Source organism: Salvelinus fontinalis, chromosome 40 (assembly GCF_029448725.1).
Source record: "Salvelinus fontinalis isolate EN_2023a chromosome 40, ASM2944872v1, whole genome shotgun sequence".
NCBI lineage: Eukaryota > Metazoa > Chordata > Actinopteri > Salmoniformes > Salmonidae > Salvelinus > Salvelinus fontinalis.
In genome coordinates this window covers 14,378,165-14,403,012 of record NC_074704.1, presented here as the reverse complement: position 1 = coordinate 14,403,012, position 24,848 = coordinate 14,378,165, and the positions used below count along the sequence as shown (strand labels likewise).

The following is a 24,848-nucleotide window of genomic DNA, read 5'->3' as shown; positions in this document are numbered from 1 at the left end:
TAAATAAGTAGCTAGCTACTGTAGGTCTATACTGCTCCTACATGGTGTAACAATACATCATGTAGATGTATATAATGAACAGACTAGGTCTATACTGCTCCTACATCGTGTAACAATACACCATGTAGATGTATATAATGAACAGACTAGGTCTATACTGCTCCTACATGGTGTAACAATACATCATGTAGATGTATATAATGAACAGACAAGGTCTATACTGCTCCTACATGGTGTAGCAATACATCATGTAGATGTATCTAATGAACAGACTAGGTCCATACTGCTCCTACATGGTGTAACAATACATCATGTAGATGTACACTACTATTCAAAAGTTTGGGGTCACTTTGAAATGTCCTTGTTTTTTAAAGAAAATCTATTTTTTCCATTTATTTACCTGTTTTTGTTTTGTCATTATGGGGCATTGTGATGTCATTATGGGGCAATGTGATGTCTTATGGGGTATTGTGATGTCATTATTGGGTATAGTGTAGATTGATGAGGGAAAAAATGATTGAATCCATTTTAGAATAAGGCTGTAACGTAACGAAATGTGGAAAAAGTGAAGGGGTCTGAATACTTTCCGAATGCACTGTATATATAGGGGCAGTACTTTGTGACATCACTTCATGAAACAGGAGGTACAAATATATAACAGAGATTCACAATATCAACATTCAATGTATCAAAATATTTGACCAAGCTGGAAGTGGAAACACCAGCCCAGCCACAATCCTAGAGGTTCACTGATGATCAACCTCCTTCTTCACATCTGACTCCTGATGATCAAACTCCTCCTTCACATCTGACTCTTGATGATCAACCTCCTCCTTCACATCTGACTCCTGATGATCAACCTTCTCCTTCACATCTGACTCCTGATGATCAACCTCCTCCTTCACATTTGACTCCTGATGATCAACCTCCTCCTTCACATCTTACTCCTGATGATCAACCTCCTCCTTCACATCTGACTCCTGATGATCAACCTCCTCCTTCACATTGACTCCAGTGATCAATCCAGAGCACAGGTGTCAAACTCATTCCACGGGGGGCCGAGTGTCTGCGGGTTTTCGCTCCTCCCTTGTACTTGATTGATGAATTAACATCACTAATTAGTTAGGAACTCCCCACACCTGGTTGTCTAGGGCTTTATTGAAAGGAAAAACCAAAAACCTGCAGACACTAGGCCCTCCGTGGAATGAGTTTGACACCCCTGATCCAGAGCGTCTTCTTTTTTGGGGAATCTCGATGGACGATGTCATCCAATAGGCCGTCATCACCACCACCGCCCACAAGTTAATTGTCATTCAGGTTATCAATGGGAAGAACATTAGCAATATGTCCTGTCTTGTAACTTGTCTCGTTTAATGGATTTACATTGGCAGGTGCACAGGGAGAAACCCCATTAAAAAAAACTCAGTTGATCTTAAACTGCAGAAACACTTTTGGAAGTCTTTAACTGCATCAAAGTCTATGGCCTGAGATGTTGGGACAAATGATAGTCCCTTATTATACAAGAGACAAAATTCACAAATTCTACAGCACAACGGCAGAGTCATGTCTTAAGTGTAAAAGTAACAATGACTCAATAATGAAATGATGTCATAAAGTTATGGGCGGAGTTAGAAAGTTGGCTGTCAGAAGGAGTTACAATGTAAAATTACTTTTAATCTCAACCAATCCTCTGTTGTTAATTCAATAGAAAGGTAAAATGCTTTATTATCTAAAAGTTGAAAGTGACTGAGAGAAATAAAATGTTGTTGATGCGGGCGCTGGAGACGGGGGTGTGTTCTAGTGGGTCTGGGCAGGTGTGTTGTAGTTAATGGAGGTGTGTTCTAGTGGGTCTGGGCAGGTGTGATGTAGTTAATGGAGATGGGGGTGTGTTTTAGTGGGTCTGGGCAGGTGTGATGTAGTTAATGGGGATGGAGGTGTGTTCTAGTGGGTCTGGGCAGGTGTGATGTAGTTAATGGAGATGGAGGTGTGTTCTAGTGGGTCTGGGCAGGTGTGATGTAGTTAATGGAGATGGAGGTGTGTTCTAGTGGGTCTGGGCAGGTGTGATGTAGTTAATGGAGATGGAGGTGTGTTCTAGTGGGTCTGGGCAGGTGTGATGCAGTTAATGGAGATGGAGGTGTGTTCTAGTGGGTCTGGGCAGGTGTGATGTAGTTAATGGAGATGGAGGTGTGTTCTAGTGGGTCTGGGCAGGTGTGATGTAGTTAATGGAGATGGAGGTGTGTTCTAGTGGGTCTGGGCAGGTGTGATGTAGTTAATGTTTCTATGATGTTGTTTGTATGTGTATGTTTTGTATTGTTTATAAAATATCAAATAAAATATTAAAACATTTCCAATTCAAAGTAACACCTCACAGTTCTATTTTTGGAGTTATTACATTAAACCAATCAGAATTTAGAAGAATGCCAAAGTCAGGTGTTATGTAATATGGAGGACCAGCCTATTCCCTATGATGTATACTACAACAGAAATAACTTAAAATGTATAACTTCATATTAAACCAATCGTTTCCACTCATGACTTGAGTAATTAAAGTAAACCACAGTTTTGTAAATACATAACGCCAACTTACCAAATATCAAAGAATGTTAGCTATATGCAGTTATCTTAGCCAGCCAGCTAACATTAGCTATATGCAGTTATCTTAGCCAGCCAGCTAACATTAGCTATATGCAGTTATCTTAGCCAACCAGCTAACGTTAGCTATTTAGCCAACTAGCTATTAGCCTAACCAGCGTAGCCTACCAGCACGGTTATGGTCAGCGAGACCAACTAACGTTACCGGAGAAAAAGTTACAAAACTCCCGTAGTCTAATTAGCAGAAAACATGCTGAAAAGTAGTGATGGGGAAACAACGTTTCCTGAATCATTGGCTCTTTCCAGCCAATCGTGTCAAAAATAGGTTCATTACGCAAGGCTTCATTACTCAGCCACATTTTATAGATGAAGTCACACGCCGTAGCAGCGTAGTCATTATGTCATATATTAAACCACTGGCCGTGTTCGAGAGCATCAAATCCATGCTGCGTTGTGGGTAAACGGTGACTGGCTGACTGATTCATAAATAATAATGAGTAGTTATTTATGATGCAAGGTGATTTGTAAATTAATCAGTCAGCAGTCAGCAGCCACCTGCACTTTCGGCTGCAATGTCGAACGACCCCAATACCAAACCAATCAGGTGTTCGACGAAATGATTCTTCAGACGTCATTGATCACGTGCTGCTGATAAAGTGACACTGCTTTGAATTATACCGCTTAGCGACTTCAGTACATGCCTCACAGTTCCAGTCTCAAACTTAACACCGTACCTGCTGAAGAAGAGGCGGTCTGATGGATGGAGGAAGAAGCTCTCGTGAAAGAGGAGGAGGAGGAAGAGGAGGCTGTTACAATACAAAAACAAGTAGGTGAGACTGTTACCGTGAAAGAAGAAGAGAAAGACGCGTTCAGAGTGAAAGAAGAGGAGACTAACGATGTACAGGCCCTGATTAACACTAGTAAGTACTGTCTTAACAGAAGCGCGAACTCTGCGGTTGTTGAACTGATGTTTGGTGTTAAAGCGGAAATCTGCAATTGCTACATCCATATTTTGACTTTTAAATTATTTATTTATAGCCATTGATTCTTGAAGAATATAACACATACGCTGAGCTTAGTTCAACTGCTTGCCCCATCAGAACCCCAAATACTCCAATGTTTAGAAGCAATGCAAATCAACATACTTAAAACTATAATGTTGATATCGTGGATGGTCAGTCCTTTCATCCATAGGTCTGTCTATGAATTTGGGAGTAATTACATTTCTCCAGCCCCATCCATCATCTTATTACCAAAATAGTGGTGGAATTACAGCTTTGTTATTGTTTGACTGCAGATTGGTTGATTGATTGTTGAGTGGCTTTTTTAAAGGGGCAACCTAGTTTTTAAACAAACAAAATGGCTGCCCAGAGTCCGGAGCTGTGTTAGAATACTCATCCTAACCGTACTATTTGTGATGTTAATTGAGTATATAGTCCGCTAATTGGTCATTGTATGATGTAGTTAGTATGCCAAAAGTTCCCGGATGTCGTACTAAATTCGCCAAAATATGACGTATACACGCAGTACTTTAGGGCCCATAATGCAATTATTCAGGAAATGGGCGTGGCTTCAACGTTTTCAAATTATAAGAAAATGGGGGAAAATATGCAGCCGAAGTCCAACGAGAGAGCGGATATAAATGAACTATTTTAAATAATTATGACAAATGTTGAGCAATGTAATGAATTTTCAAATAAGTTACCTTACACGTTATATGACTATTGTTGTTCACTTGACAATCTTAAGACGAATGTCAAATAATGAACATTCATTACAGACGTCATTGTTTGTACAACATCATGGCTACACATCACCTTTTACAGTGGATTTCCGCTGTTGTGGGCCTTAAACCATCTGTCTCACTTGTTGTTCACACAGGAGAGAGAAGTGACTATCGTGGATCCTCTGGGGAGCCTCAACAACCTCATGAAGCTGACAAGGCAGAGAAGAGTCTCCACGTCGAAACACCAGCAGAGAACCACAGGGAAGAAATCTCATTGCTGCTCTGACTGGGAAAGGTTGCACATCTTCATCAGAACTTAAAATACACAGGATAATACACACAGGAGAGAACCCTTATAGCTGTGATCAATGTGAGATGAGTTTTACCAAATCAAGCAATCTGATTCAACACCAGAGAACAGACACAGGAGAGAAATCTTATAGCTGTGATCAATGAGGGATGAGTTTTACTACATCTTGCTCTCTGAATGTACAGCAGAGAACACACACAGGAGAGAAGCCTTATATCTGTGATCAATGTGGGAAGAGTTTTGGCCAATCTGGAGAGCTGACAGTGCACCAGAGAACACACACAGGAGAGGAATCTTATAGTTGTAATCAATGTGACAAGAGATACTCTGATAAAAGATCTCTGATCAAACATCAGAAAATGCATACAAGAAGAAGTTGTTTCATGATATCAATGAAATAATGTCACAATGTAGAATGTTTTAACATTGTAGTAGGAGTATTTTAATGATGTCACAATATAGAATGTTTTAACATTGTAGAAGGAGTATTTTGATGTCACAATGTAGAATGTTTTAACATTGTAGAAGGAGTATTTTAATGATGTTCTACCTTATCGTTTGCCCTGTTCAATTGATTGCAGCATGATATGGATATTAGCCTCAGGGGAAAATCCAGGCTCTGAATTGAAAGAGTATTATTTAACATGTTGTGACTAACAAAAAAAGACTAACAAAAAAAGAGCTGTGTTACACTTACTGCGTTGGTGATCCACTTTAATCAAAATGCAGCACTTCAAAATGTAGCTAGCTGTTGAAAAAGCTGCTTGTTTAAAAAAATACATGTAATATGATAATTGTTGCAGATGTTTGTGTATATACACACATGAAAGCAGTATAATAAATTGGTCTATAATCAATTTTATTAACAATCTGACATCACTCCAGTATTTCTTGACAACATTCAAATGCTAATTGTCTTTATTCCACTACTGAAGAAGCATGACTCAAATCACCTCATATTTCAAACATTCAGCCTGACAAAATATACATGTTTTATTATTCCATGCCTCACCCTTAAGTGAAGTATTGCCAATACATATTAACAAAGGGGTGAACATTTGGTTTTGATATTTACAATTCATGTAACATTTAGTAATCATAATTATTTATGGAACCAGCTGACCATTTTTGGGTCCAATTATATTGACAATGTTGCCCTGCTTTTAGAATATCAGGGTTCATTCTCAGATGTGCTAACCCAAATGCATGACATTGGGGACTGGGCCCGATCCAACAACATGCCTATCGAGTGAATCCTGAAAAGAGAGAGAGAAGTAAGGTGGAAAGTTACTACGGATATTGCAGGAGTTGGTTGCTGATTGTCTCAAGGGTGGGCAGTCAACAAGTTTTACGTTTAGCCAGTGCGTTGCCATGGATCACAATTTATTTTGACTGCACCTTTTTCCATATTGGAGATTTAGTTTTGTTTGGGCTCGTTCCAAGGGGACGAGACTTCTAGAAGCGAGTGGGTTTTAGGATTCTATTGAAAGAAAAAGGATTTAAAAAATAATACGATTGTATATTATTATTTAGAAATACGCATTTATTCTTGTTTTTAATTGTTGACAGCCAGTAGACACTATGTTTATATTGTAGAAGCATTGTAGTTGAATGAAAGTTGTTTTCTGTTTGGGGTGAGCATACTTGTCCAACAAAAATATAGGATATGTTTGTTGTCTAAAGGGGGAAGGTGTTACAGGCTTTGGTTTTTCCATTTATGTTTTTTTTCACTTCCTGTTGAATTTGCAGACGTGTTGCTGTGCGTTTTGTTGCTGTGCATTTTGCTGCCAACTTTGCTAGCTGCCAACTTTACGTTTTGTTTTTTTTGTTTTTAATTACCGTTTATATTTTTAGTTTTTCCATCGCAACTTTCTTTTCCCTCATTCAACTTTTTCACTCCGGACGCTTTATCTGGACATGGTTCGTCAGCACCTTCAACAGCCGAAGCTAAGTAGTAACATTAACATGATGTCTTCTAATTGCAGTCGCTGTACTCATAATATACAGGAGAACGATCGCCTTATGGCGAGGATAGCTGTGCTACAAGCCCAGCTTCAGACGCAATCGTTAGGCAAGGGTAATTTCAGTGTAGGAAAGGAAGAAACAGCGTCTGTGCCACCAGTAAGTACAGATAGTAACGTTAGTATAAACCCCCCCCGCACAGTCCCCGCAGCCGGACAACTTTCTCATGGCTTCTGGAGGGAAATGCTGTAGGAATGCTCAACTGGTGTCGCTCATTCAGCCGACAGAAACTTTCAACCGGTTTTCCCCATTATGTAGCGAGTCGGAGTCTGAGGCTGAGTCTTCTCTTGTCTCTACTCCTCCCGCTACGGGGTCTGAGACGCCGAAGGCTCCAACCATTAGCTCTGACAAATTGAAAACCCTAGTCATTGGCGACTCCATTACCCGCAGTATTAGACTTAAAACGAATCACCCAGCGATCATACACTGTTTACCAGGGGGCAGGGCTAACGACGTTAAGGCTAATCTAAAGATGGTGCTGGCTAAAGCTAAATCTGGCGAGTGTAGAGAGTATAGAGATATTGTTATCCACGTCGGCACCAACGATATTAGGATGAAACAGTCAGAGGTCACCAAGTGCAACATAGCTTCAGCGTGTAAATCAGCTAGAAAGATGTCGGCATCGAGTAATTGTCTCTTGCCCCCTCCCAGTTAGGGGGAGTGACGAGCTCTACAGCAGAGTCTCAGCACTCAATCGCTGGTTGAAAACTGGTTTCTGCCCCTCCCAAAAGATAGAATTTGTAGATAATTGGCCCTCTTTCTGGGACTCACCCACAAACAGGACCAAGCCTGACCTGCTGAGGAGTGACGGACTCCATCCTAGCTGGAGGGGTGCTCTCATCTTATCTACCAACATAGATAGGGCTCTAACTCCTCTAGCCCCACAATGAATTAGGGTGCAGGCCAGGCAGCAGGCTGTTAGCCAACCTGCCAGCTTAGTGGAGTCTGCCAATAGCACAGTCAGTGTAGTCAGCTCAGCCATACCCATTGAGACTGTGTCTGTGCCTCGACCTAGGTTGGGCAAAACTAAACATGGCGGTCTTCGCCTTAGCAATCTTATTAGGTTAAAGACCTCCTCCATTCCTGCCATTATTGAAAGAGATCATGATACCTCACATCTCAAAATAGGGTTACTTTATGGTAGATCCCTCACTTCAAAGGCAGTCATAGTCAACGAACTAATCACTGATCATAATCTTGATGTGATTTGCCTGACTGAAACATGGCTTAATTAAGCCTGATGAATTTACTGTGTTAAATGAGGCCTCACCTCCTGGTTACACTAGTGACCATATCCCCCGTGCATCCCGCAAAGGCGGAGGTGTTGCTAACATTTAAGATAGCAAATTTCTGTGTTTTGAGCTTCTAGTCATGAAATCTATGCAGCCTACTCAATCACTTTTTATAGCTACTGTTTACAGGCCTCCTGGGCCATATACAGCGTTCCTCTCTGAGTTCCCTGAATTCCTATCAGACCTTGTAGTCATAGCAGATCATATTCTAATTTTTGGTGATTTTAATATTCATGTGGAGAAGTCCACAGACCCACTCCAAAAGGCTTTCGGAGCCATCATCGACTCAGTGGGTTTTGTCCAACATGTCTCTGGACCTACTCACTGCCACAGTCATACTCTGGACCTAGTTTTGTCCCATGGAATAAATGTTGTAGATCTTAATGTTTTTCCACATAATCCTGGACTATCGGACCACCATTTTATTACGTTTGCAATCGCAACAAATAATCTGCTCAGACCCCAACCAAGGAGCATCAAAAGTCGTGCTATAAATTCTCAGACAACACAAAAATTCCTTGATGCCCTTCCAGACTCCTTCTGCCTACCCAAGGACGTCAGAGGACAAAAATCAGTTAACCACTTAACTGAGGAACTCAATTTAACCTTGCGCAATACCCTAGATGCAGTTGCACCCCTAAAAACGAAAAACATTTGTCATAAGAAACTAGCTCCCTGGTATACAGAAAATACCCGAGTTTGAAGCAAGCTTCCAGGAAATTGGAACGGAAATGGTACCGAAGAGCCCTCACTGCTGCTCGATCATCCTACTTTTCCAACTTAATCGAGGAAAATAAGAACAATCCAAAATTTATTTTTGATACTGTTGCAAAGCTAACTAAAAAACAGCATTCCCCAAGAGAGGATGGCTTTCACTTCAGCAGTAATAAATTCATGAACTTCTTTGAGGAAAAGATCATGACCATTAGAAAGCAAATTACGGACTCCTCTTTGAATCTGCGTATTCCTCCAGGGCTTAGCTGTCCTGGATCTGCACAGCTCTGCCAGGGCCTGGGATCGGGAGAGACTCTTAAGTGTTTTAGTACTATATCTCTTGACACAATGATGAAAATGATCATGGCCTTTAAACCTTCAAGCTGCATACTGGATCCTATTCCTACTAAACTGCTGAAAGAGCTGCTTCCTGTGCTTGGCCCTCCTATGTTGAACATAATAAACAGCTCTCTATCCACCGGATGTGTACCAAACTCACTAAAAGTGGCAGTGATAAAGCCTCTCTTGATAAAGCCAAACCTTGACCCGGAAAATATAAAAAACTATCGGCCTATATCGAATCTTCCATTCCTCTCAAAAATTTTAGAAAAAGCTGTTGCGCAGCAACTCACTGCCTTTCTGAAGACAAACAATGTATACGAAATGCTTCAGTCCTGTTTTAGACCCCATCATAGCACTGAGACTGCACTTGTGAAGGTGGTAAATTACCTTTTAATGGCGTCAGACCGAGGCTCTGCATCTGTCCTCGTGCTACTAGACCTTAGTGCTGCCTTTGACACTATCGATCACCACATTCTTTTGGAGAGACTGGAAACCCAAATTGGTCTACACGGACCAGTTCTGGCCTGGTTTAGATCTTACCTGTCGGAAAGATATCAGTTTGTCTCTGTGAATGGTTTGTCCTCTGACAAATCAACTGTGCATTTCGGTGTTCCTCAAGGTTCCATTTTAGGACCACTATTGTTTTCACTATATATTTTACCTCTTGGGGATGTTATTCGAAAACATAATGTTAACTTTCACTGCTATGCGGATGACACACAGCTGTACATTTCAATGAAACATGGTGAAGCCCCAAAATTGCCCTCGCTAGAAGCCTGTGTTTCAGACATAAGGAAGTGGATGGCTGAAAACTTTCTACCTTTAAACTCGGACAAAACAGAGATGCTTGTTCTAGGTCCCAAGAAACAAAGAGATCTTCTGTTAAATCTGACAATTCATCTTGATGGTTGTAAAGTCGTCTCAAATAAAACTGTGAAGGACCTCGGCGTTACTCTTGACCCTGATCTCTCTTTTGACGAACATATCAAGACTGTTTCAAGGACAGCTTTTTTCCATCTACGTAACATTGCAAAAATCTGAAATTTTCTGTCCAAAAATGATGCAGAAAAATTAATCCATGCATTTGTTACTTCTAGGTTAGACTACTGCAATGCTCTACTTTCCGGCTACCCGGATAAAGCACTAAATAAACTTCAGTTAGTGCTAAATACGGCTGCTAGAATCCTGACTAGAACCAAGAAATTTGATCATATTACTCCAGTGCTAGCTTCCCTACACTGGCTTCCTGTTAAGGCAAGGGCTGATTTCAAGGTTTTACTGTTAACCTATAAAGCGTTACATGGGCTTGCTCCTACCTATCGTTCCGAGTTGGCCCTGCCGTACATACCAATACGTACGCTACGGTCACAAGACGCAGGCCTCCTAATTGTCCCTAGAATTTCTAAGCAAAAAGCGGGAGGCAGGGCTTTCTCCTATAGATCTCCATTTTTATGGAACAGTCTGCCTACCCATGTGAGAGACGCAGACTCGGTCTCAACCTTTAAGTCTTTACTGAAGACTTATCTCTTCAGTAGGTCATATGATTGAGTGTAGTCTGGCCCAGGAGTGTGAAGGTGAACGGAAAGGCTCTGGAGCAACGAACCGCCCTTGCTGTCTCTGCCTGGCCGGTTCCCCTCTCTCCACTGGGATTCTCTGCCTCTAACCCTATTACAGGGGCTGAGTCACTGGCTTACTGGTGCTCTTTCATGCCGTCCCTAGGAGGGGTGCGTCACTTGAGTGGGTTGAGTTACTGACGTGATCTTCCTGTCTGGATTGGCGCCCCCCCTTGGTTTGTGCTGTGGTGGAGATCTTTGTTGGCTATACTCGGCCTTGTCTCAGGATTGTAAGTTGGTGGTTGAAGATATCCCTCTAGTGGTGCGGGGGCTGTGCTTTGGCAAAGTGGGTGGGGTTATATCCTTCCTATTTGGCCCTGTCCGGGGGTATCTTCGGATGGGGCCACAGTGTCTCCTGACCGCTCCTGTCTTAGCCTCCAGTATTTATGCTGCAGTAGTTTGTGTCGGGGGGCTAGGGTCAGTTGGTTATACCTGGAGTACTTCTCCTGTCTTATCCAGTGTCCTGTGTGAATTTAAGTATGCTCTCTCTAATTCTCTCGTTCTCTCTTTCTTTCTCTCTCTCTGAGAACCTGAGCCCTAGGACCATACGTCAGGACTACCGGGCATGATGACTCCTTGCTGTCCCCAGTCCGCCTGGCCTTGCTGCTATTCCAGTTTCAACTGTTCTGCCTGCGTTTACGGAACCCCTACCTGTCCCAGACCTGCTGTTTTCAACTCTTAATGATCGGCTATGAAAAGCCAACTGAGATTTATTCCTGATTATTATTTGACCATGCTTGTCATTTATGAACATTTTGAAAATCTTGGCTCTCTCTAATTTTCTCCTTCTCTCTTTCTTTCTCTCGGAGGACCTGAGCCCTAGGACCATACGTCGGGACTACCGGGCGTGGTGACTCCTTGCTGTCCCCAGTCCGCCTGGCCTTGCTGCTGTTCCAGTTTCAACTGCTCTGCCTGCAATTATGGAACCGCCACCTGTCCCAGACCTGTTGTTTTTCAACTCTTAATGATCGGCTATGAAAAGCCAACTGAAAATTATTCATGATTATTATTTGACCATGCTTGTCACTTATGAACATTTTTGAACATCTTGGCATAGTTCTGTTATAATCTCCACCCGGCACAGCCAGAAGAGGACTGGCCACCCCTCATAGCCTGGTTCCTCTCTAGGTTTCTTCCTAGGTTTTGGCCTTTCTAGGGAGTTTTTCCTAGCCACCGTGCTTCTACACCTGCATTACTAGCTGTTTGGGGTTTTAGGCTGGGTTTCTGTACAGCACTTCGAGATATTAGCTGATGTACGAAGGGCTATATAAAATAAACTTGATTGATTGATGTTTTGAGGTTGGACTTTAGCACGTATAGCTCGTTAGCACGTATAGCTCGTTAGCACGTATAGCTCGTTAGCACGTATAGCTCGTTAGCACGAATAGCTCGTTAGCACGTAGGACGCACTGATTGGTGTCACCTCGTTAGTCAGTATGTGTTACACCTGTGCTGGCTTGTCCATCTCGTTAGTGGGGAGGTGTTTACCTGAGCTGGTCCAGGTTCTATTTAAGAGTGTCTGGCCCAGTGCTCCAGTTGTCTTGATAGATGTGGAGAGTCAACACATTTAGTTGCTCCACCTTTTTGGATTGCTTCCTGTCTTTAAGTTTGGTGTGGGTTTTTCTTTTGTTTGCCTCTTCTTGGGCAGATTTAATGGGTCTCATGGTGGGTGTCTTTCATGTCCCAGTTGTTGTTACTAGGCAACTTTCAGTGAACACAGAGCAAAACTGCAACATTATGTTATAATACTTTTATTGCATCAAATGGTTGTTTTATGCAACAGAATAGAGGGTTCTTAAAACTATTGTGTCTGTGTGTTCTACTGAGGATGGGCCTCTGGGAAAAAACACTGACAGGAGATTTACAATGTTTTTTGGGTGATAAAACCTAAAGAGACCACATTCCAGAGCATGAGTTAATGTTTCTGTTCTATATGGTATCAGGGAGAGATGACCCCAGGACCAGACCCTGGTCTCTTTACAAAGAGTATTGTTTCTACAGCAGATACTGTCTGCTGAGAATTCTAAGTATCTTTCATACAAATATTAATCTTGTGACCCGTTCTATACATCTGTTCGTCATGTAGATTGAAAGGGGTGTATCTTGGCTGTAAGTTTGTCTCTCATTTGATATTAAAGAAATTAACCATCACATTTGGCGATTGGGATTTGAATCTTGACTTGGTGACCGCTCCTGACGACCAGGGTAAATCGTGCACAAGGGATCCCTCAAACTTACAATCTCAGGGAGACCACACTAAGGGAACGGAGCAGATGGACCCATCTTTGATCTGAGAGGCAGCGAGCCGAGTGGATAACACATCTCGAACGTAGTTTAAAAAAGAAAGAGGTAAGCGAAACACGCAAAGTGGAGTTTCTAGAAAAGCCTCGTAGGCTCTGAGTGTGTATTCCTGTGTGGAGGTGTTAACAGGGTCCAGTCAGCGATCTGTGTGAATTGGATGAAAACTAGAGTCTGTGTTTACTAGTTAAGACCATTTATGATATAGTATAAGATATTAAGGTGCACCTGTAATTGTTTTAAACCTGCACCCCATTTTAGAAGTATTGAAAGATGTAAATGTATGAGTTGCATTATCCTAGGAACTAACCATGACATAGAAATGTGAAAATATTCCTGCACGTTAAAATATTGTTGAAAAACAACTAATTGATTAGGTATGTTTGGGAATAGCATTGTGTGACTGTGATATGCGAGTTGTGTGACTGTGATAGGAGAGTTGTGTGACTGAGTTTTAATCTGAAGTTTGGATAGTAACATAGAGATCTATTATTCCTCCGAGAGATCTAGAGTTCCTCCTAGAGATCTAGAGTTCGATCTAGAGTTCCTCCTGGAGATCTAGAGTTCCTCCTAGAGATCTAGAGTTCCTCCTAGAGATCTAGAGTTCCTCCTAGAGATCTAGAGTTCCTCCTAGAGATCTAGAGTTCCTCCTAGAGATCTAGAGTTCCTCCTAGAGCTCTAGAGTTCCTCCTAGAGCTCTAGAGTTCCTCCTGGAGCTCTAGAGTTCCTCCTGGAGCTCTAGAGTTCCTCCTGGAGACCTAGAGTTCCTCCTGGAGACCTAGAGTTCCTCCTGGAGACCTAGAGTTCCTCCTGGAGACCTAGAGTTCCTCCTGGAGACCTAGAGTTCCTCCTGGAGACCTAGAGTTCCTCCTGGAGACCTAGAGTTCCTCCTGGAGACCTAGAGTTCCTCCTGGAGACCTAGAGTTCCTCCTGGAGACCTAGAGTTCCTCCTGGAGACCTAGAGTTCCTCCTGGAGACCTAGAGTTCCTCCTGGAGACCTAGAGTTCCTCCTGGAGACCTAGAGTTCCTCCTGGAGACCTAGAGTTCCTCACGGAGACCTATAGTTCCTCGTATAGAAATATGTTTAACAATATTGACAATTGTCTTGCTGCTTTTTGTTCTATGTTGCTTTGTCTGTATGCTATGTCTTGCTTGTCCTGTGTTGCTATTGTCTATATTGTAACTGTTTGTAATAACCTGCCCAGGGACTGCGGTTGAAAATTAGCCGGCTGGCTAAAACCGGCACTTTTACTGAAACGTTGATTAATGTGCACTGTCCCTGTAAAAATAAATCAAACTCAAATAATTAATTGTTAATTTAGTGACACCACAAATGTGAATTAATATTTACAAAACAATTTACCAAACATAACACATTACAAAATTGCAACATTTCTGCAGACATGTCAGACCATAATACATTTACTTTGTATAGTGCTTTTCATGACATTTAAAATATATAAAATAATGATGTACAATAAAACAACAAACATTAAAAATGAATCATAGGTAAACTAACAATATTGTAGACTTGATGCTAAATACAGATTTTTCAGCTTTAGTGTGTATATCGTATCCACTTAGTTATGTTAGGAAGTTTGCCATATCAAATAAAACTGTATTTGTTTTGTCACATACACATGGTTAGCAGATGTTAATGTGAGTGTAGCGAAATTCTTGTGCTTCTAGTTTCAACATTGCAGTAATAACCAACGAGTAATCTAACCTAACAATTCCACAACTACTACCTTATACACACACGTGTAAAGGGATAAAGAATATGTACATAAGGATATATGAATGAGTGATGGTACAGAACGGCATAGGCAAGATGCAGTAGATGGTATAGAGTACAGTATATACATATGAGATGAGTAATGTAGGGTATGTAAACATAAAGTGGCATAGTTTAAAGTGGCTAGTGATACATGTATTACATAAAGATCTTTATGACCGGCCCTGGTAACTTCACCCCAACTTCTCTTATCCCCAGAACACAGTAACTTAACAACATAAGTGTTTTTCTGACATTTTGGGAAATTGAAGGGAAAATAAAAAAAATACAGCCCTAGCAGAGCCCCAGACGTCCTCGAGGGCGTGGATGTTCTCCCCATCAAAGGCCAGCGGGATTTCACTCTCATGATGAAATGGATTTCCACCGATGTGCAGTAAAGGAGTGAAGAGTGGGGAATACACATACAATTAACAAAGAACATAACAAATGTTCAGCTGTAGTTTTATATAAGCATGCACACCTATGTTTATGAAGAAACAGATGATTGGTGCATAGTCATACCTTGTCACGGACATAAAGGCCACTCGGGTTCTCATTGAAGAGGTAGGGCAAGGGCAGTGCTGTGGTCTCCAGTCCTAGTAAAGTAAAGCAATGATCTTACTACACTTGCTCATTTTATTACAAAATACATTAGAGAAAGTGAAGGAATAAGAGCAAATACCTCTTCTGTATTGTCTTTCAGGGACTGTCAAAATAGCAGGATGATGTCCTCACCCCTGCCTCGCCTCTCGACCTCTGATAGTCCTTGAATTATATTTTTGTCTATATCCATTCCATGGCCTTGATTCATTTCTGAGAAGATCTGAAAAGATCATTTGTACACATTTGTATGCTAATAGATGTCAGTTTGTATTGACTGCTATGTAGGTTAAATGTACACTTCAAATGCAGCTGTCCTACAACATATCTGTACCTTCTTCTTGATCCCAATTGCATTGTGTCCATGTTCTGTCCTATAAGAATTTCAAAGGAAGAGAAAATGTGTCAAAGAATAGTCTTGCAAGCATTAAAACATATATATATATATATATATTGAAAGATAAATGGCATCGACATACAATTGAATGTAAAATAGAAGAACATATTGGAGAAAGCACTAGCCAATACAGTACTGCCATACAGTAACAGTACTGCCATACAGGCCTAATATCACATTTCAAGATATCTTTGTACACAAATTGTTCAATATTTTATCAGGCTGACTTGAAAGATTATACGCAACATTTTGCTGCGTGGCAATACTGTGTTTGATTTCTGAAGGGCATTTATACAAAAGAGGTAGTCTAGACACTGTATTAATACCACTATGCATTTGAATCCGATCTACAGCTACCATCTAAGATATTAATTTCCCTCCACAAGGGGGCGGACATGTAACGTTTCCAAAATGGGATAGTATTGTCCATGTAACGTTTCCAAAATGGGATAGTACTGTCCATGTAACGTTTCCAAAATGGGATATTATTGTACATGTAACGTTTCCAAAATGGGATAGTATTGTACATGTAACGTCTCCAAAATGGGATAGTATTGTACATGTAACGTTATGCCCCCTTGTGAGTTAATAGTATTGCATGCTGTAGCAGGCTATATAAAGAGGAAGACCTCCATTGACGATTCAGTTCGTTGTAACATCTCGTCTGGACAGGTCACCGTCCTTAGTTAGTTAGTTAGTTCATTCTCACAAAAGTGAGAACTGCTCTAGTTTGGAAACTTACGTTAATGAGTGTAAAGCCATGTTGGCTTTATGGAAACTATATACAATATATGGGAAAGAATATAGTTCAGGGAAATAATCCAAACCTAGTTGTGTCTAGTTAGGACATAAGGTTATCTAGCTAGATAACGGTACTGTACTGTAGCTCATACAACGCCGACGGTCAATCCCGGCTTTCTAATATTTACGGTAATTAGCTATAGTAACGTTATGGAAGCTATTCACAGACAACCAGAATTGTCTTCGTTATTCATCATTAGTATGTTATATTACTATTTAAATTATTTAGAGACATATTCAGAGCCAAACATCAACCCAACTTAACCTTTTTAACTGTTGTCGCATCCAAACTTGTCACCATCGTTTTCAGTTGTAATTGCGAAGTTCCCGGAAGAAGTCCAGCAACAACGGAGGTTCCTCGAAGAACCCACCTTCTAACAAGTTCTTTGAAGAACCTTTTGGGGCTGTTTTTCATTGACCAAGAACCCTGCGGTTCTTAGGTTATCTGAGAACAACTCCAGTTGAACCCTTCATTTTTAGAGTTGTAGTCGGCTCTATTTACTCTCAGATTCAAACATGCTGATTAGCATCAACGATCAAGTCAGCTGCTGCTGCTCCAATACAGTATGAGGTGAGACGGTGAACTGGCGTTGAACCGGGCAGTCAGATGCTGCTCCAATACAGTATGAGGTGAGACGATGAACTGATGTTGAACTGGGCAGTCATTCATTCTGTACTATGAGTCTATCAAAAAAAAAAAAAATGTATCTTAGAGTCAAATGCTTATTTCCAAGCTAGACTATATACAGGGGGTACCGGTACAGAGTCAATGTGGAGACTATATACAGGGGGTACTGGTACAGAGTCAATTTGCGGGGGCACCGGTTAGTCGATGTAATTGAGGTAATATGTAAATGTAGGTAGAGTTATTAAAGTGGCTATGCATAGATAATAACAGACAGTGGAGGGGGGGGGGGGGCTTCCTCTGACACCGCCTGGTATAGAGGTCTTGGATGGCAGGGAGCTTTGCCCCAGTGATGTACTGGGCTGTACACACTACCCTCTGTAGTGCCTTGTGGTCGGAGGCAGAGCAGTTGCCATACCAGGCAGGGATGCAACCAGTCAGGATGCTCTCGATGGTGCAGCTGTAGAGCCTTTTGAGGACTTGAGGACCCATACTAAATCTTTTCAGTCTCCTGAGGGGGAATAGGTTTTGTTGTGTCCTCTTCATGATTGTCTTGGTGTGCTTGGACCATGATAGTTTGTTAGTGATGTGGACACCATCGAACTTGAAGCTCTCAACCTGCTCCACTACAGCCCCGTCGATGAGAATGGGTGCGTGCTCGGTTTTCCTTTTCCTGTAGTCCACAATCATCTCCTTTATCTTAATCACTTTGAGGGAGAGGTTGTTTTCCTGGCACCACACGGCCAGACCTCCTCCCTATAGGCTGTCTAGTCGTTGTTGGTGATCAGGCCTACCACTTTTGTGTCATCGGCAAACTTAATGATGGTGTTGGAGTCGTGTCTGGCCGTGCAGTTATGAGTGAACAGGGAGTACAGGAGGGGGCTGAGCACACACCCCTGAGGGGCCCCTTCGTTGAGGATCAACGTGGGGATCAGCGTGTTGTTACCTACCCTTAAAAAACATGAGCTGGTGCAAACCCAGAAAAATAGTTTGTGTGGAGGTGCTGACTTACGGCGAATAAACTATAAACTATCAGAATAAAGAAAGTCGCACACTCCATGTTTTAACTCCCAGCAATTTAATGGGTATTTACCAACGTTTCAGCATCACTGTGCCTTCCTCAGGGTGATGTCATGAATACTTGAACCAGGTTATGTAGACAAACAGTGCAATTAGTGTAACCAATGACAATAGTGAGGGGTGTGTCATAATGATTAAGTTAATGAAAATGAATTAGTGAAACTGTTAAAAAATAGTATATGGCATATTAAATATATTACTCTATTGTTATCATATAGAAACATCATGGAATATTGTACATCATATTAAATATATTACTCTATTGTTATCATATAGAAACATCATGGAATATTGTACATCATATTAGCATCAACATACATTATTGTTTCATTCAATTTCACATAATAAGGATATTTCATATTTTCAAGTTCAGAAGTCAGAACCCATATCACCTGCTATGTAAAAGAGACAGAATAATGCACAATGGTCAATGCTATCAGGGATCCTTGGGACATCCCTACCCTAAGCTTAACCCCTAACCTTAACAATTTTAAATGTCAACTTCAACGGGCTAGGGACGTCCCAAGGATGTATCTCTACCTGAAAATACATGATCTAAGTGATTGATAGTTGGTATTCAGCAGTCATAAAGTCTTATTTACTTTAATGAACTACTAAAATAGTGATTTTGTCAGACAGCACAGACAGCAGCTCTGTACACTTTATTGACTGACTGATCCATTCATCCTTCCATCCCTCCTCAGCCTTCCTCTCCTCTGAAGACCCAGTGAGGGTGTAGCTCAGTCAGAGAGCTGTTGAGGGACTGGTTAGGAAGAACACTTCTACAGCCAGAGAGGTGAGAGGTCACACATGGTTTAGATGGTGAATATTTATGTCCCCTTAGCGGTTCATCACGTAAGCAAAAGGGAATATGTTCCATCATCTATGTTTATTTACATTAGTGCAAATTCTCCACTGGTATTGGTGTAATTTTTCACCCTTTTGGCTGTATGAAAGTTAATTTCCCCTCAGGCACACACATTTGTTCTTTGTTATTACCCGAGCCACTGCCTGTTCAGCCCGCTATCATCCAGAAGGCGAGGTCAGTACAGGTGCATCAAAGCTGGGACCGAGAGACAGAAGCTGTTTTTCCATCACTAACACACTGCCTACATACACAGACTTGAAATCATTGGCCACTTCAAGAAATGGAACACTAGTCACTTGAATAATGTTTACATATCTGGCATTACTCATCTCATATGTATATACTGTATTCTATCCTATTCTACTGTATCTTAGTCTATGTATTACTCATCTCATATGTATATAATGTATTCTATCCTATTCTACTGTATCTTAGTCTATGTATTACTCATCTCATATGTATATACTGTATTCCATCCTATTCTATTGTATCTTAGTCTATGTATTACTCATCTCATATGTATATACTGTATTCTATTCTATTGTACTGTATCTGTCTATGTATTACTCATCTCATATGTATATACTGTATTCCATCCTATTCTATTGTATCTTAGTCTATGTATTACTCATCTCATATGTATATACTGTATTCTATCCTATTCTACTGTATCTTAGTCTATGTATTACTCATCTCATATGTATATACTGTATTCTATCCTATTCTACTGTATCAGTCTATGCCGCTCTGACATCGCTCATCCATATATTTATATATTCTTATTCCATTACTTAGATTTGTGTGTATTAGGTATTTGTTGTGAAATTGTTAGATATTACTGCACTGTTGGAGCTAGGAACACAAGCATTTCGCTACATACGCAATAACATATGTATGTGACATAACATTTGATTTGATTTATTATGAAGGTCACTTGTGTAAAATGTACTTTTCCCCACTCATCTTTTGACATTGCTTATGCATATTCAGTGGCCTGGCTGCTTCCAGACTATGTCAAAGGCCCATCCTGGTAGATCTGAACCCAATGCAGCTTGGAGTGATCAGATGACAGAAGTCAAATTTAGGTGCCAAGTGTAACTGAGGCCATAGAAGCTCCATATCCATTACCTTGAGTGTTTTATATAATATGACAAAATGTGTTTCTTTCTGTGTTACAGGGGCAGTCAAGAAATGTAACAGCAAGGCCACAGAACATAACATAAGCAGAGCTGTGGGAGACCACCTCAAGCCCCTGGTAGAGCCGGGGGTGGTGTTTACCACTCCTTCAGCAGGCTGGAAAAGTGGGATTGATACCCTTTTTCATACTAAGATGGACCAAGAGTTTGTTGATTGGTCAGGCATTGGATTAATTTGTTTTGCAATATGTTGAAATCAAATCAAGCTTTATTTCTACAGCACATTTCAGACATGGATGCAACACAATGGCTTCACAGGAAAAAACTGAATATAAACAGGAATATTTAGTACACAAACATAAGGATAAAAAAACAATAACTTAAAGACAAAAGAGCATCCTAAGGAAATGCCAGTGATTAAAATGTTAAGATATCCAACCCAAAATATTAGCTTGTTTTTTAGGAGGGGTTCTGAAAGACACTATATTCCACTGGAAGTTGACTAGTAACAACAACTGGGACATGAGACACCCACCATGAGACCCATTAAATCTGCCCAAGAAGAGGCAAACAAAAGAAAAACCCACACCAAACTTAATGACAGGAAGCAAACCAAAAAGGTAGAGCAACTAAAGGTGTTGACTCTCCACATCTATCAAGACAACTGGAGCACTGGGCCAGACACTCTTAAATAGAACCTGGACCAGCTCAGGTGAAACACCTTCCCACTAACGAGATGGACAAGCCAGCACAGGTGTAACACATACTGACTAACGAGGTGACACCAATCAGTGCATCCTACGTGCTAACGAGCTATACGTGATAAAGTCCAACCTCAAAACAAATGGAAAACCAAAGAATGTAACACTTTCCCCTTAAGACAACAAAGAGATGCTATATTTTTCCTCCACAAGCTTCTAGAACTCTCGTCTTCCTAAAACTCACTTAGTTCTAGAACTCTCGTCCCCTTGGAACAAAATAAATTGTGATCCATGGCAAAGCACTGGCTAAACGCAAAACTTGCTGACTGCCCACCCTTGAGACAATCAGCAACCAACACCTGCAATGTCCGTAGTAACTTTCCACCTTGCTTCTCTCTCTCTTTTCAGGGTTCACTCCATAGGCATGTTGTTGGATCGGGGCCCAGTCCCCAATGTCATGCATTTGGGTTGGCACATCTGAGAATGAATCCTGATATTCTAAAAGAAGGGTAACATCAATATAATTGTACCCAAAAATGGTCAGCTGGTTGCATAAATAATTATGAACACTAAATGTTACATAAATTGTAAATATGAAAATCAAAACCAAATGTTCACACCTTTGTTAATATGTATTGGCAATACTTCACTTAATGGTGAGGCATGGAATAATAAAACATGTATCTTTTGTCAGGCTGAATGTTTGAAATATGAGTAGGTGATTTGAGTCATGCTTCTTCAGTAGTGGAATAAAGACAATTAGCATTTGAATGTTGTCAAGAAATACTGGAGTGATGTCAGATTGTTAATAAAATTGATTATAGTCCAATTAATTATTCTGCGTCCATGTATATATACACAAACATCTGCAACAAATATATTACATGTATTTTTTTTTTCAACTTGTAGAAAACAGCTAGCTACATTTTGAAGTGTTGCATTTTGATTTAAGTGGGTCACCAACGCAGTAAGTGTAACAAAGCTCTTTTTTTTGTTAGTCACTTTTTGTTAAATAATACTCTTTCAATTCAGAGCCTGGATTTTCCCCTGAGGCTAATATCCATATCATGCTGCAATCAATTGAACAGGGCAAACGATAAGGTAGAACATCATTAAAATACTCCTACTACAATGTTAAAACATTCTACATTGTGACATTATTTAATTGATATCATGAAACAACTCCTTCGTGTATTTTCTGATGTTTGATCAGAGATCTTTTATCAGAGTATCTCTTGTCACATTGATTACAGCTATAAGATTTCTCTCCTGTGTGTGTTCTCTGGTGTATTTTAAGTTGTGTGTGCAACCTTTCCCACAGTCAGAGCAGCGGTGAGAATTCTTCCCTGTGGGTCTCTGCTGGTGTTTCTTGAGGCGTTTTGACGTGGAGAGACTCTTCTCTGCCTCGTCAGCATCATGAGGTTGTTGAGGCCCCCAGAGGATCCACGATAGTCACGTCTCTCTCCTGTGTGAACAAAAAGTCAGACAGATGGTTTAAGGCCCACAACAGCAAAAATCCACTGTAAAAAGGTGATGTGTAGCCATGATGTAGTACAAACAATGATGTCTGTAATGAATGTTAATTATTTGACATTTGTCTTAAGACAGTCAAGTAAACAACAATAGTCATATTTTGTCTTGTTTTCACATTTCACGTTTTTAACCTTTACTTCATACCCATCCCGGATCCGGGAGCATCCTCATCAAAAAAGCTAGCATAGCCTAGCCTAACAGGACAGGGATATCATATAATATAATTTCATGAAATCACAAATCCAATACAGCAAATGAAAGATATACATCTTGTGAATCCAGCCATCATTTCCGATTTTTAAAATGTTTTACAGCGAAAACACAATATGTATTTATATTAGCTAACCACAATAGCCAAACACACAACGGCATATTTTCACCATGTTTCCACCGCATAGGTAGCCTTCACAAAACCCACAAATAATAAATAAAATTAATCACTAACCTTTAACAACTTCATCAGATGACAGTCTTATAACATCATGTTATACAATACATTTATGTTTTGTTCGAAAATTTGCATATTTATAGCTACAAATCATGGTTTTACATTACAGCCACCATCACAAATAGCCCCAAAGCAGCCAGAATAATTACAGAGAGCAACGTGAAATACATAAATACTCATCATAAAACATTTATGAAAAATACATGGTGTACAGCAAATGAAAGATAAACATCTTGTGAATCCAGCCAACATTTCCGATTTTTTAAGTGTTTTACAGCGAAAACACAATATAGAATTATATTAGCTCATTACAATAGCCAAACACACAAAGCTATTTATCCACCGCCAGCATAGATTTCACAAAAACAGCAATATAGATCAAATTAATCACTAACCTTTGGACAACTTCAGATGACAGTCTTATAACATCATGTTATACAATACATTTATGTTTTGTTCGAAAATGTGCATATTTAGAGCTGCAAATCGTGGTTATACATTGTGAATATGTATCAACAATTCACCAAAATCTCCGGAGATATTTTGGACAGTCACCTAATCTGACCAAAGAACTCATCATAAACTTTACTAAAAAATACATGTTGTACAGCAAATGAAAGATACACTGGTTCTTAATGCAACCGCTGTGTTAGATTTTTAAAAATAACTTTACTACAACATACAAAATGCATTATTGTGAGACAGCGCTCACATATTCTCCGCCCTGTTGGAGTCAACATATTCCACAGAAATACGAAATAACATCATAAATTGTGTCTTACTTTTGCTGAGCTTCCATCAGAATGTTGTGCAAGGAGTCCTTGGTCCAGAATAAATCGTTGTTTGGTTTTAGAATGTCCATTTCTTCTGTCGAATTAGCAACCTTGGCTAGCCATGTGGCGCGAACATGCCCATCAACTCTTGGCGCAAAAAACGGAAAATTCCAAAAGTCCCAATAAACGTTGAATAAACGGATCAAACTCGGTTGAAAAATCCTACTTTATGATGTTTTTCTCATATGTATCAAATAAAATCAGAGCCGGAGCAATTCGCTGTGTATACCGAACGCTTTTCAGAAGACAATGTCGAGATCACCCGCGCGCTGTCGAAACGTGACAAAATACCGGACCTGTCACTCCAAAAGCTCTCATTCGGTCTCAGATCAAGCTAGACACCCCATTCAACCTTCTACTGCCTGTTGACATCTAGTGGAAGGCGTATGAAGTGCATACATATCGATAAATAAAACCAGTTGAATAGGCAGGCCCTGAAGCAGAGCCTCTTTTTCAGATTTTTCACTTCCAGATTGGAAGTTTGCTGCCAAATGAGTTCTGTTTTACTCACAGATATAATTCAAACAGTTTTAGAAACTTCAGAGTGTTTTCTATCCAATAGAAATAATAATATGCATATTGTATGATCTAGAACAGAGTATGAGGCCGTTTAATTTGGGCACGATTTTTTCCAAAGTGAAAACAGCGCCCCCCTATTGACAAGAATTATTAAAGTTGTTGAAATCCTAAGCAGTGTGCCAGACAGCTTTTGGTCTCCAATATAGGCACCTTTCTGTAGGTCTATGTTGTTGTTAGGTGACATTATGGGTCCTACAGTAGGTCTATGGTATTGGTATAACTAGGTATTTCCGCATTAGCATGGAGGAGTTTCTGCAATAAAATTGCGTTTTAGCAAACAGAGGGCAGAGAGCAATGCACCTATTTGGGGATGTCTGATAGTATTTATACACCACCAATAATTATTTGTGGAGCTTCTCAAAGTAATTTTTTCTTCACCTCAACAGCAAGTAAACAGTCTTACTAAAATCAATTAGCGAATGACAATAGTTCCTCAAAGTATTTGTAAAATAATTCCAGCTCTCACTATTGATAACCACTCGACATGAAAGGGAAAAATGTAATGCTCTGATCCAGTGGAAATGTCATAAAACACCTGATTACTTCTCATCCCTTACACAAATA

At 40.3% G+C, this 24,848-nt stretch overlaps 1 protein-coding gene across 1 annotated transcript in view; it reads right to left on the bottom strand.

The window, feature by feature from the left end:
• LOC129839064 (zinc finger protein OZF-like) overlaps nucleotides 1–24,848 on the bottom strand; it is a 442,535-nt gene that overhangs the window by 171,680 nt on the left and 246,007 nt on the right. The gene's annotated exons all lie outside the window — the stretch shown is intronic.